Source organism: Euprymna scolopes, chromosome 23, assembly GCF_053919585.1.
Source record: "Euprymna scolopes isolate OS-2025 chromosome 23, ASM5391958v1, whole genome shotgun sequence".
NCBI lineage: Eukaryota > Metazoa > Mollusca > Cephalopoda > Sepiida > Sepiolidae > Euprymna > Euprymna scolopes.
Window position 1 is genome coordinate 119,251,696 of NC_136504.1, and position 14,961 is coordinate 119,266,656.

Here is a 14,961-nt window from a genome sequence, read left to right on the forward strand (position 1 = left end):
TAGGTGCTGTATGTACCGTGCTGAGTTGTAGAAATTTCCAGGTTGGTATCCGGGGGCGTATTAATTCCGTGGGAGGGAGGCATCCCCAGTCTTCATTCAGACATGAACCTAGGACTAGGTTAAAACTTATTTCAACGAATCCTTACGCACCGTAAGTTTATTACTTAAATTCTTTCCTAAAGCTGTACTTTTCAACTGCACATTTCCTTTTCAGTTTTTTCCGCTTTTCACCTTGTACGTTATATATGCCATTATTTTTACGTTATATCTATTAATATTTTATTTCCATCATATTTGTTTGAAACGCGTATTCAATTGTTAACATTAATACCTCTAAAAACGATACACATGTAAAGAAATATGTCGCGCCGCCAAATGGAACACTTTTCACTAAGTGACCCCCCTCCCTCTAAATCAGCTCACACCGTCTCCCTAATTAGATAGCATCTTGGTACCACAAGTGCCATTTGACCGTATGAGGCCAAGTGAAACGACCACCATGCTTTTTAGCCTCGAGTATCCAAGAAAAAAAAACAAAGCTAAGTAAAATTCCTAACTGTTCGCATATAATTTAAAGCTAATATTCTTTCCATTTTCAGGCATATTGTAACCGATAACTTTTCTTCACTTAAATAGACTATTTCGCCGCTTACAATGCCATGTCACTTAATTAATAAGTCAATGCTATAGTAAAGACAAACTCGGTAAAAAAAGAAATTATGCTAAGTTATTTAGAGGACATGAAAACTTTATTTAAGTACGATACTTAATATAATCAGCCATCGAAAATAAAAAAAAAATAAATTTTTTTTTTTTTTTTTTTTTTTTTAAGAAAAAAAAATAAAAAGTTAATAAACATCAGTGACCCCCCCTTGCTTGTACACTGCCATTTCCTTTCCGGATCCCTGCTCCGAACTTATGCTCGTGATCCATCATCTCATCTGAAGATGAGGGGCTCTTATGCCTTACACAACAATTTATCAGTCTGTACTATTGTCTATAAACTGATATCAACAATTAGATAAGCTGTTTTTAAATTTCCCCTCTTGACAAAATTGCAAACCGGAATGCAAACGGATTTTCCTTTGCGTTAGAGGATTGAACTGAAGCAGTATACTTAATATGTACAATACGTGCGTACTAAACTAAACCACCTTTGTTACCTATATACAATCGCCTATACTGAATCCTCATCGGCTCAAAGCTCTCTGTATCCCCAGACTCTTAATTTCTCAAATCTTATATCACCAAGACATCCTTCTTAATTGATACAAGAATCCTCCTGAGCAGTTCAACATCCAGTGATCATATATCCAATCCTCATGAAACTGCTTATATCACCCTGAATATTACCTTAAATCTTTATTCTATCCCTAAGCTAAGTAGAACACCTAATAACACTCTAGTCAACTACTTTTAAAATTAGATAAACCCAGTTTCAATATTAGAAGTACATCGTCCCTCACCTTGACTACGGACTTGTGCAATAAGTCATGAAACTATTGTACCTAAAATTCCTCTCCAAACTACAAAATACTGCTGCTTGTATACTAAGCAAGTACCTCCTATAGATACTTTACCTCCAAGATGACTGCCTTGTCTGTTTTGCATGACAAACCTTATTATTTTTTTACTTAAATTCTCTTTCTCCTGATCACTAACAAATCAAATCTGCTCTACTTCCTAAGTTGACACTAAACAAATCCGTCTCACGTAACTTAGATGGGTCCTTGCTCTCCGCCCTTGACCTTAACAAACTCGTAAATCGATACCCATTAACACCTAAAATTTCCTAGGCATGCTCCCGATTATAACTCCCAACCCATAACCAAGCTTCTAAGTAAATACTTACTAGCCTTAGTCCAATACATTGACTTAAAGTAATCTATAATGAACAGTAACCGTTAATATCTCTTTATTAAGAGATAGTATTGCAATAATTATTACACAAACTAAACCGGTACTCATTGAAATAAAAACTTCCGGATATTAAGAGAAAGGCGAAGTCATTCTCCTTAGTTGTAGTCTAAAGGCAACTTACTCAAATTGTCTAAAATTCCATGCATTCGTATACAATACTACTTATCCATCCATCTATGCTTTAACTATACTTACAGAATATGCAATAACCTATATCTATCAGGTATAACTGTACTCCATATCAAATGTTCTCTTGTCTCGATACTGAGCATATCTAATCTTTCAGTCTTACTAAATGTCCGGTTTGGGCACCAAATCAGAATTTCTAATAGAAAGTAGATCATACTCGAACACTTTATCCTAATCCTAAACCTACTAAACCATATCTAACCATACATTCCTAAACCTACTAAACCATATCTAACCATACATTGCTAAACTTACAAAACTATATCTAACCATACATCAACTCGACTCTCTCGATCCAATACTGTAGCAAATTTAACTGCTTCCACTGCATGAATTTTTACGTATACCCTCTCTCAGTATAAATGAAAATGGACAGCATAATAATGCCCTTTTTAAACCACACTTGAGGAGTGAAAATCTTCTGTAGAAGCTAACCTAAATGCCCGATTTTTCCAGGAGATATTAACCTAAATAACCAATAAATATTAACTACCCATGCGGGGTCGCAGAAATACCTGGATTAGGACCCAGGCGCGGGGCGAACCCCCTCGGAGCTGATGGACCCGTAGGTCTTCCCAGGCCATCCGTCTAGGAGAAGGAAAACTCTGAAACTAAACCTAGGGGAGGGAGGTCTCTTCAGTCCTGGACGACAACCTTCCTAGAGCTGGTGACTCAAACAAATCACCGGTTGGCAAACCTAAACTGCTTAAGGAGGAGATAGACTCTGTCTATCGCTCGGCTTTCATACTCCTTCTTTGCCTATTGGCCAGGCGTAGAGGTACTATCACAGGGACTCGCTTGAATCACCCAGCGGTTGACCTTGTTTCCTGACTAGGGTAATGAACGCCGCTTTTCCCCACTCCTGCCACATCCCATCCCCCTAAACTGGACACAGTGGGGTGCTTCAGTGCCATATATGTCAGTGCAGTTGGACTGGGCTGGCTTTGCCTAATGGATTGAGGGTACCGGATTGACAGTTCCTGGCTGCTGTTTCCGACTGATAGTACAGGAGCCCTAACTCTTTGGTAGCGCTTAGAGCGGCTTCTCCATCAACAGTTGTAAAATATCGGGATGTTTGTAGTGCCATGTCGCGCATGGAAATGGACCCTGCACTCATCCCCGGTGGGCTTTCCTGAGGCCACAATCCTGTGGGTGAGGACAGCTGATGGTCTACTTGTATTGCATGTCTGGTATTCTGCACAACTACTTGTCCAGCACCCCCTCAGTCATCCACCCTAACTGAAACTTTTAAATAAAATAAAATGAAATGACAGCTCAAACAAAAGTTACGTTTAAACCAGGACCAAACTCAAAGAAAACCAACCTGCCTCCTCCCTTGAGGCTTGCATTTACTAATATCCGCGGGCTTAGAACTAACGTAGATGATGTTGAGTCATTTCTCCTTGTAAACACCCCGGATATCTTAGCATTAAGTGAAACTAACCTTCACTCCTCCATACCCTCTAACCACTTTAACATGCTTGGTTATCTCCCACTCTACCGTAAGGACTCGGACAGACATATGCATGGACTTGGAGTCTATATTCGAAACACCCTCCCCCTAACTAGAGAAATAAAACTAGAATCAGAGGGCCAGGCCTTTATGTGCTTCAGACTAAATATGCAACACAATATTAGCTACTTATATTTTCTCTACCGCTCTCCCTCAAACCAAGACTGTACCCTAATAAACAAAGTCTCAGACAGCATAGATATAGCACTCTCCCTCGATACTAGCGCACAAATACATGTATTTGGTGACTTCAATGTCCACCACAGTAACTGGCTAGGATTCTCAAATCACACAGACGTAGCTGGTAGCGCCACATATAGCTTCTCTATATCTCATTCCCTATCTCAGATGGTTACATTTCCGACACGTTTCCCAGACCAGCACGATCAACATGCCTCACTTCTAGATCTCTTTCTGACAACAGTTCCCGATGACTGTACAACAAATGCCCATAGCCCATTCGGGAATGCTGATCACGCTGTGATAATGGTAGAAATCAGCCTAAATTCTCGCCCTAAAACTGAAGACCCACTACTCAAAACAACGAGGTATTACAAAAAGGCTGATTGGGAAGCCATCAGGGAGCTCATCAGAGATGCCCCATGGCAAAATATCTTTACTCTTCCAGCGGAACAGTGTGCAAATGAGACAACTGAATGGTTCAAAACTGCTATTGAAGCACATGTTCCCGCACGGAAATACTATAGCAAGCCCCACTCCCCCCAATGGTTTACTTCTGCGTGTGCAGCTGCCATTTGTCAAAGGCAGCATGCGTTCCGCAGATTCAACCGACATAAGTCCAGCTCAAATAAACAGAAGTTTATAGAAGCTAGAAATAATTGTAAGAGAGTGATAGACACAGCTAAGTCAGATTACTCTGAAACCACCAGAAAGCGCATCGAAGCACAGAAATTAGGAACCCGGGATTTTTGGAAAATCTACAACAGCGTAGTTAATAATGGACAGTCAATTATTCCCCCACTAACAAACAATCATGAGGTTGCTTGCACGGCAACTGACAAGGCTAATGTGCTTGCCAGTCGGTTTGCCTCAAACTCCACACTGAACTCGGTACACCACTCACTCCCTGATTTTCCTCTGCGAACAGACGCCACACTTGACGACTTGAAAATCACCCCTTCTCAGGTACATGCTATTATAAAAAACCTAGACACCTCTAAAGCATGTGGACCAGATCTCATCCCGGCTGTGCTATTAAAAAAATGCTCTGCCGAGGTTGCTCCAGTTCTGTCGAAACTTTACAATAAATGCCTTAACGAATCTTGTTTTCCCGACTGCTGGAAAACCGCCTCTGTGGTACCAGTCTTCAAGAATTCTGGTGAAAGAACTGACCCACTAAATTATCGCCCCATTAGCCTCCTCCCGCTTTTCGCCAAAATATTTGAGTCCTTAGTTAATAAAGCCCTAGTCCAGCACCTAACAGCTGCTAAACTCTTGACTGACAAACAATATGGATTCAGGCAAGCCCGTTCAACAGCAGATATCTTAACTGTAGTTTCTGAACGTATATACCGTTCATTGGATAAAACAGGGGAGGGTAGAGCGGTGGCCCTTGATATATCTAAGGCTTTTGACAGGGTATGGCACGATGGTCTTCTAAGGAAAATTAGATCATATGGAATCACTGGAAGAATTCATAACGTAATTAAATCCTTCTTAAGTAATAGAAAAATCAAAGTTGTCCTCGACGGACGTACATCCAAACAATATGACATAAATGCGGGAGTGCCTCAGGGGTCTATCCTTGGACCTCTATTGTTCCTGATATTCATAAACGACCTCCCTGATAATATTGTTTCGGAGATGGGTATATTTGCCGATGACACCACTCTCTATAACAGATATGAGGGGAAAACAAATGAACACATATCCAAGAAAATGGCAGAAACACTAGAGGATGACCTCCAATCCGTAGTGGAATGGGGACAAAAATGGTTGGTCTCATTCAATGCTGCTAAGACTAAGCTTGTTTCCTTCAATAACTACAAGAAACCTTCTCTACCACCAATAGCAATGGCCAAGAACACATTGCCTGAAAGTACTTCTTTTAAACTCCTCGGCCTAACGTTTACAGGGAATATGAACTGGAATAGATACATTGAGAGCATTGCCAAGGCTGCTGCAAGGAAGGTTGGCTCCCTCTACCGTGCTAGAAAACTACTTACGCCTGCCAGTATCCTATACCTCTATAAGGCAACCATTCGCCCATGTATGGAGTACTGTTGTCACATCTGGGCTGGTGCATCTGCTGCTTGTCTCTCGCTCCTGGACAGGGTTCAAAAAAGAGTCGCAAACCTGATAGGTCCTGAACTGTCATCTGGGCTTCAACCTCTGTCCCATCGACGAGATGTTGCATCCCTCTGCCTGTTCTACAAATACTTTAATGGTGAATGCTCTGACGAACTGCAAACACTTGTACCTCCCCGACGTAACTACACCCGACAAACCCGACAAGCTACTAAGTCTCATCCCTTTACAGTGGAGATCCCTAGGTGCAAGAAAGCCTTTTACTCCAATAGTTTCTTCCCCAGAACAGCGGGTCTTTGGAACTCCCTTCCGGGATTCTGCTTTCCCAACTACAATGATATGCAGAAGTTCAAGTGTAATGTTAACAAACATCTTTCTACTCTTCTCCCTTCATAATGACCCCGCTAATTAATTCCCTAATAGTAGCCCCCTGCTTCAAAGTGGCACTGTGCCTTGTTTGGGGTGAAAATTGAATTTAAAAAAAAAAAAAAAAAAGGACTACAATATTTGTCTTTTTATTTTATGACACAAGATTTGATGTAATATTGTTGGCACTTATTTTTGGCTAATTTCAGTGTGTCCTGTGGATTATTGTGAGAAAAATGGTACTTGCAAAATAGTCGTCCAAAATGGTAAGACGATTAGAAAATGTAAATGTCCTAAAGACTTTATTGGAAATCGTTGTCAATATAGTAAGTATTGTTTGTTTCTTAAATATCTTAATATGTTAAATATGAAATAATAGTTGTGACAATATATTGATATTTGTAGAAAAATATACGAAATACAAAAATGAACTATTGTGTTGATTTTTATTTTTAAAATGAATCATAAAACATGTTTTATCACTTTACTATGAGTAATGTATGCAAATGACCGAGCCGCGTGCGAGGTGACGTCACAACAAAGAAGAAGGAGAGAAAAAGATTATATAAAAATAGAGATATGTGGCTGAGAAGCTCAGAGAAATAGAAGTGCTACATGCGTGGGCCTAGAGTGACAGGAAAAGACACATCCTAAATATGGCCGGACAAAAGCAGAGTACCATGTAATCGACACGGCAGAACCTTGTAAAGAACATCGCAGTACAAGAAGATTATTGAACAAGAGACAAGGCCTTATTCTGGAAAGTACCTGTAAATAAATGACTGTTGTTTCACTGTAAAAAGAGTGTGTCGAATTCTTTCATTGTCTTTGTTTCTTTGTGACTGTCTGTGTACAACGTGTAGGTTCCAAGTATTGACATGTAACGATTACATTACAAATGCTTTATTTTTCGTGAACAAAAGTTTAAAAAAAATGATCCGATTCACGGAGGTAGCGGACATGACCATGTAGAAGTTTTAAGTACTTTGTAAATTGTAGAAGAGTATAATTTAAAACTGAATTACTCATCACTTTATCCGCTGCGCCACAGATTTTACTAATTACTTAGGACTTCTTCTTGGTCATGGGTGACGGAACGGGAGCATTTTCTTTTGTAACTTGGGAGTCGTCACTTATCAATGCTCAAAGACCACTCGAGGATAAGAGTTAATGAATGTACGGTGGTTGTTTAGTCATCGTTGATGGTGTAAATTAGGTAGAATTTCATTATTTATTGGTACAGCTCAACAAGAACTTGTTTACATTGGACTTGAAGACTACTATGCTGTATTCAACTGGGAAGCAGGCTAGCGGAACAGTGTTCCACAGATGAACAGTTCTGGGAAAAAGCTTTGTTCATGGAATCTGCGTTTAGATTTAGGCATAGATAGAGAGTGGGGAAATCATGTATAGCGGTTGTAGCTAGTTGAGTATTTTTTATGGAAGTATTGCAAGCGGGGCATAAATTTGAGTTGTCGATCATTTGCCATGAAAATAGCGATAGAGCAGAGACAGGCTCGCAAGGTCTCTTCAAGAGACGTTGTGAGCCTCTCTCTGCTTTATCGCTATTTTCATGGCAAATGATCGACAGCTCTAATCTAAGGAAGAGAAAAGGGATTCCCCCACCAGGCTACGAATTCTGTTTTGAATTCTGTCTCTTCTGTGGAAAATGGGTTGTAGGGAAGAGAAAAGGGCATCATTTACTAGGTTTCAAAGCCACTTTTGACCTCTATCAAGCCAGGATAGAGCGCACCGAGCAGCTCCCGCCCATATGTGGCAACAGTACCCTGTTTTAGAGCGTACGAATCTCTTATACAGATCAAGGATTGCATCGGCAGTAAGATACCGTCGAGAATGATAGAGTGATCCAACTATTCTTCCACCGATTTTGGCATCATATTTGATGTAGGTGTTCCATTTCAGATCAGGAGTGAACGTCTGTCCGAGAAGCTTGTGAAGACATGGGGCTTCCCCACGCCGAGAGCCATTTATTTCAATTTGAGGCATGATGGTGGGTCAGAGCAATTATGAATTAAATAATGTGGTCTGGCCAAAATTGTATGCAGATTTCTGAGTTAGACAGAAAGATTAATGAGTTTGACAAGATATACTTGAATGAGTTTGACAAGATATACTATTCGAAGGCTGTGAAAATTTTAAAAAACATGTTTGTTTTACGCGCTGATGAAACACAAAAATATACTTGATGAACTGTTATGTACTTGGATGCCAACTCGGGGGTGTGAAACAATTGTACGCATGGTCTTATCAATAATAATCTGTCAGTAATATATTCATAGCTCAAGTATCGCACCGTTGATCTTTCTTAAAGAGAACTTTTGTTATTTTTCATACGCCATTACTCTCCAAAGTAGTTGAATTATATATATATATATATATATATATATATATATATATATATATATATAGATGTCTCGTATTGCGGGGTTCGAGTCGTTCGGCTGGTGTTAATCGTGACACCCTGCACTGAAGAATCCCGAAAGGATGAAACACTAGTGTCTGTAGGTAGTTAATTATTTAATTATTATTATTTTTTTTTTTTTTTTTTATTCAATTTTCACCCCAAACAAGGCACAGTGCCACTTTGAAGCAGGGGGCTACTATTAGGGAATTAATTAGCGGGGTCATTATGAAGGGAGAAGAGTAGAAAGATGTTTGTTAACATTACACTTGAACTTCTGCATATCATTGCAGTTGGGAAAGCAGAATCCCGGAAGGGAGTTCCAAAGACCCGCAGTTCTGGGGAAGAAACTATTGGAGTAAAAGGCTTTCTTGCACCTAGGGATCTCCACTGTAAAGGGATGAGACTTAGTAGCTTGTCGGGTTTGTCGGAGGTAGTTACGTCGGGGAGGTACAAGTGTTTGCAGTTCGTCAGAGCATTCACCATTAAAGTATTTGTAGAACAGGCAGAGGGATGCAACATCTCGTCGATGGGACAGAGGTTGAAGCCCAGATGACAGTTCAGGACCTATCAGGTTTGCGACTCTTCTTTGAACCCTGTCCAGGAGCGAGAGACAAGCAGCAGATGCACCAGCCCAGATGTGACAACAGTACTCCATACATGGGCGAATGGTTGCCTTATAGAGGTATAGGATACTGGCAGGCGTAAGTAGTTTTCTAGCACGGTAGAGGGAGCCAACCTTCCTTGCAGCAGCCTTGGCAATGCTCTCAATGTATCTATTCCAGTTCATATTCCCTGTAAACGTTAGGCCGAGGAGTTTAAAAGAAGTACTTTCAGGCAATGTGTTCTTGGCCATTGCTATTGGTGGTAGAGAAGGTTTCTTGTAGTTATTGAAGGAAACAAGCTTAGTCTTAGCAGCATTGAATGAGACCAACCATTTTTGTCCCCATTCCACTACGGATTGGAGGTCATCCTCTAGTGTTTCTGCCATTTTCTTGGATATGTGTTCATTTGTTTTCCCCTCATATCTGTTATAGAGAGTGGTGTCATCGGCAAATATACCCATCTCCGAAACAATATTATCAGGGAGGTCGTTTATGAATATCAGGAACAATAGAGGTCCAAGGATAGACCCCTGAGGCACTCCCGCATTTATGTCATATTGTTTGGATGTACGTCCGTCGAGGACAACTTTGATTTTTCTATTACTTAAGAAGGATTTAATTACGTTATGAATTCTTCCAGTGATTCCATATGATCTAATTTTCCTTAGAAGACCATCGTGCCATACCCTGTCAAAAGCCTTAGATATATCAAGGGCCACCGCTCTACCCTCCCCTGTTTTATCCAATGAACGGTATATACGTTCAGAAACTACAGTTAAGATATCTGCTGTTGAACGGGCTTGCCTGAATCCATATTGTTTGTCAGTCAAGAGTTTAGCAGCTGTTAGGTGCTGGACTAGGGCTTTATTAACTAAGGACTCAAATATTTTGGCGAAAAGCGGGAGGAGGCTAATGGGGCGATAATTTAGTGGGTCAGTTCTTTCACCAGAATTCTTGAAGACTGGTACCACAGAGGCGGTTTTCCAGCAGTCGGGAAAACAAGATTCGTTAAGGCATTTATTGTAAAGTTTGGACAGAACTGGAGCAACCTCGGCAGAGCATTTTTTTAATAGCACAGCCGGGATGAGATCTGGTCCACATGCTTTAGAGGTGTCTAGGTTTTTTATAATAGCATGTACCTGAGAAGGGGTGATTTTCAAGTCGTCAAGTGTGGCGTCTGTTCGCAGAGGAAAATCAGGGAGTGAGTGGTGTACCGAGTTCAGTGTGGAGTTTGAGGCAAACCGACTGGCAAGCAGATTAGCCTTGTCAGTTGCCGTGCAAGCAACCTCATGATTGTTTGTTAGTGGGGGAATAATTGACTGTCCATTATTAACTACGCTGTTGTAGATTTTCCAAAAATCCCGGGTTCCTAATTTCTGTGCTTCGATGCGCTTTCTGGTGGTTTCAGAGTAATCTGACTTAGCTGTGTCTATCACTCTCTTACAATTATTTCTAGCTTCTATAAACTTCTGTTTATTTGAGCTGGACTTATGTCGGTTGAATCTGCGGAACGCATGCTGCCTTTGACAAATGGCAGCTGCACAAGCAGAAGTAAACCATTGGGGGGAGTGGGGCTTGCTATAGTATTTCCGTGCGGGAACATGTGCTTCAATAGCAGTTTTGAACCATTCAGTTGTCTCATTTGCACACTGTTCCGCTGGAAGAGTAAAGATATTTTGCCATGGGGCATCTCTGATGAGCTCCCTGATGGCTTCCCAATCAGCCTTTTTGTAATACCTCGTTGTTTTGAGTAGTGGGTCTTCAGTTTTAGGGCGAGAATTTAGGCTGATTTCTACCATTATCACAGCGTGATCAGCATTCCCGAGTGGGCTATGGGCATTTGTTGTACAGTCATTGGGAACTGTTGTCAGAAAGAGATCTAGAAGTGAGGCATGTTGATCGTGCTGGTCTGGGAAACGTGTCGGAAATGTAACCATCTGAGATAGGGAATGAGATATAGAGAAGCTATATGTGGCGCTACCAGCTACGTCTGTGTGATTTGAGAATCCTAGCCAGTTACTGTGGTGGACATTGAAGTCACCAAATACATGTATTTGTGCGCTAGTATCGAGGGAGAGTGCTATATCTATGCTGTCTGAGACTTTGTTTATTAGGGTACAGTCTTGGTTTGAGGGAGAGCGGTAGAGAAAATATAAGTAGCTAATATTGTGTTGCATATTTAGTCTGAAGCACATAAAGGCCTGGCCCTCTGATTCTAGTTTTATTTCTCTAGTTAGGGGGAGGGTGTTTCGAATATAGACTCCAAGTCCATGCATATGTCTGTCCGAGTCCTTACGGTAGAGTGGGAGATAACCAGGCATGTTAAAGTGGTTAGAGGGTATGGAGGAGTGAAGGTTAGTTTCACTTAATGCTAAGATATCCGGGGTGTTTACAAGGAGAAATGACTCAACATCATCTAAGTTAGTTCTAAGCCCGCGGATATTAGTAAATGCAAGCCTCAAGGGAGGAGGCAGGTTGGTTTTCTTTGAGTTTGGTCCTGGTTTAAACGTAACTTTTGCTTGAGCTGTCATTTCATTTTATTTTATTTAAAAGTTTCAGTTAGGGTGGATGAGTGAGGGGGTGCTGGACAAGTAGTTGTGCAGAATACCAGACATGCAATACAAGTAGACCATCAGCTGTCCTCACCCACAGGATTGTGGCCTCGGGAAAGCCCACCGGGGATGAGTGCAGGGTCCCTTTCCATGCGCGACATGGCACTACAAACATCCCGATATTTTACAACTGTTGATGGAGCAGCCGCTCTAAGCGCTACCAAAGAGTTAGGGCTCCTGTACTATCAGTCGGAAACAGCAGCCAGGAACTGTCAATCCGGTACCCTCAATCCATTAGGCAAAGCCAGCCCAGTCCAACTGCACTGACATATATGGCACTGAAGCACCCCACTGTGTCCAGTTTAGGGGGATGGGATGTGGCAGGAGTGGGGAAAAGCGGCGTTCATTACCCTAGTCAGGAAACAAGGTCAACCACTGGGTGATTCAAGCGAGTCCCTGTGATAGTACCTCTACGCCTGGCCAATAGGCAAAGAAGGAGTATGAAAGCCGAGCGATAGATAGAGTCTATCTCCTCCTTAAGCAGTTTAGGTTTGCCAACCGGTGATTTGTTTGAGTCACCAGCTCTAGGAAGGTTGTCGTCCAGGACTGAAGAGGCCTCCCTCCCCTAGGTTTAGTTTCAGAGTTTTCCTTCTCCTAGACGGATGGCCTGGGAAGACCTACGGGTCCATCAGCTCCGAGGGGGTTCGTCCCGCGCCTGGGTCCTAATCCAGGTATTTCTGCGACCCCGCATGGGTAGTTAATATTTATTGGTTATTTAGGTTAATATCTCCTGGAAAATCGGGCATTTAGGTTAGCTTCTACAGAAGATTTTCACTCCTCAAGTGTGGTTTAAAAAGGGCATTATTATGCTGTCCATTTTCATTTATACTGAGAGAGGGCATACGTAAAAATTCATGCAGTGGAAGCAGTTAAATTTGCTACAGTATTGGATCGAGAGAGTCGAGTTGATGTATGGTTAGATATAGTTTTGTAAGTTTAGAAATGTATGGTTAGATATGGTTTAGTAGGTTTAGGAATTAGGATAAAGTGCTAGAGTATGATCTACTTTCTATTAGAAATTCTGATTTGGTGCCCAAACCGGACATTTAGTAAGACTGAAAGATTAGATATGTTCAGTATAGAGACAAGAGAACATTTGAAATGGAGTACAGTTATACCTGATAGATATAGGTTATTGCATATTCTGTAAGTATAGTAAAAGTATAGATGGATGGATAAGTAGTATTGTATACGAATGCATGGAATTTTAGACAATTTGAGTAAGTTGCCTTTAGACTACAACTAAGGAGAATGACTTCGCCTTTCTCTTAATAACCGGAAGTTTTTATTTCAATGAGTACCGGTTTAGTTTGTGTAATAATTATTGCAATACTATCTCTTAATAAAGAGATATTAACGGTTACTGTTCATTATAGATTACTTTAAGTCAATGTATTGGACTAAGGCTAGTAAGTATTTACTTAGAAGCTTGGTTATGGGTTGGGAGTTATAATCGGGAGCATGCCTAGGAAATTTTAGGTGTTAATGGGTATCGATTTGCGAGTTTGTTAAGGTCAAGGGCGGAGAGCAAGGACCCATCTAAGTTACGGGAGACGGATTTGTTTAGTGTCAACTTAGGAAGTAGAGCAGATTTGATTTGTTAGTGATCAGGAGAAAGAGAATTTAAGTAAAAAATAATAAGGTTTGTCATGCAAAACAGACAAGGCAGTCATCTTGGAGGTAAAGTATCTATAGGAGGTACTTGCTTAGTATACAAGCAGCAGTATTTTGTAGTTTGGAGAGGAATTTTAGGTACAATAGTTTCATGACTTATTGCAAAAGTCCGTAGTCAAGGTGAGGGACGATGTACTTCTAATATTGAAACTGGGTTTTTCTAATTTTAAAAGTAGTTGACTAGAGTGTTATTAGGTGTTCTACTTTGCTTAGGGATAGAATAAAGATTTAAGGTAATATTCAGGGTGATATAAGCAGTTTCATGAGGATTGGATATATGATCACTGGATGTTGAACTGCTCAGGAGGATTCTTGTATCAATTAAGAAGGATGTCTTGGTGATATAAGATTTGAGAAATTAAGAGTCTGGGGATACAGAGAGCTTTGAGCCGATGAGGATTCAGTATAGGCGATTGTATATAGGTAACAAAGGTGGTTTAGTTTAGTACGCACGTATTGTACATATTAAGTATACTGCTTCAGTTCAATCCTCTAACGCAAAGGAAAATCCGTTTGCATTCCGGTTTGCAATTTTGTCAAGAGGGGAAATTTAAAAACAGCTTATCTAATTGTTGATGATATCAGTTTATAGACAATAGTATAGACTGATAAATTGTTGTGTAAGGCATAAGAGCCCCTCATCTTCAGATGAGATGATGGATCACGAGCATAAGTTCGGAGCAGGGATCCGGAAAGGAAATGGACGTGTACAAGCAAGGGGGGGTCACTGATGTTTATAACTTTTTATTTTTTTTTCTTAAAAAAAAAAAAAAAAAAAAAAATTTTTAATTTTTTTTTTTTCGATGGCTGATTATATTAAGTATCGTACTTAAATAAAGTTTTCATGTCCTCTAAATAACTTAGCATAATTTCTTTTTTTACCGAGTTTGTCTTTACTATAGCATTGACTTATTAATTAAGTGACATGGCATTGTAAGCGGCGAAATAGTCTATTTAAGTGAAGAAAAGTTATCGGTTACAATATGCCTGAAAATGGAAAGAATATTAGCTTTAAATTATATGCGAACAGTTAGGAATTTTTACTTAGCTTTGGTTTTTTTTTCTTGGATACTCGAGGCTAAAAAGCATGGTGGTCGTTTGTTTCACTTGGCCTCATACGGTCAAATGGCACTTGTGGTACCAAGATGCTATCTAATTAGGGAGACGGTGTGGGCTGATTTAGAGGGAGGGGGGTCACTTAGTGAAAAGTGTTCCAGTTGGCGGCGCGACATATTTCTTTACATGTGTATCGTTTTTAGGGGTATTAATGTTAACAATTGAATACGCGTTTCAAACAAATATGATGGAAATAAAATATTAATAGATATAACGTAAAAGTAATGGCATAAGTAACGTACAAGGTGAAAAGCGGAAAAAACTGAAAAGGAAATG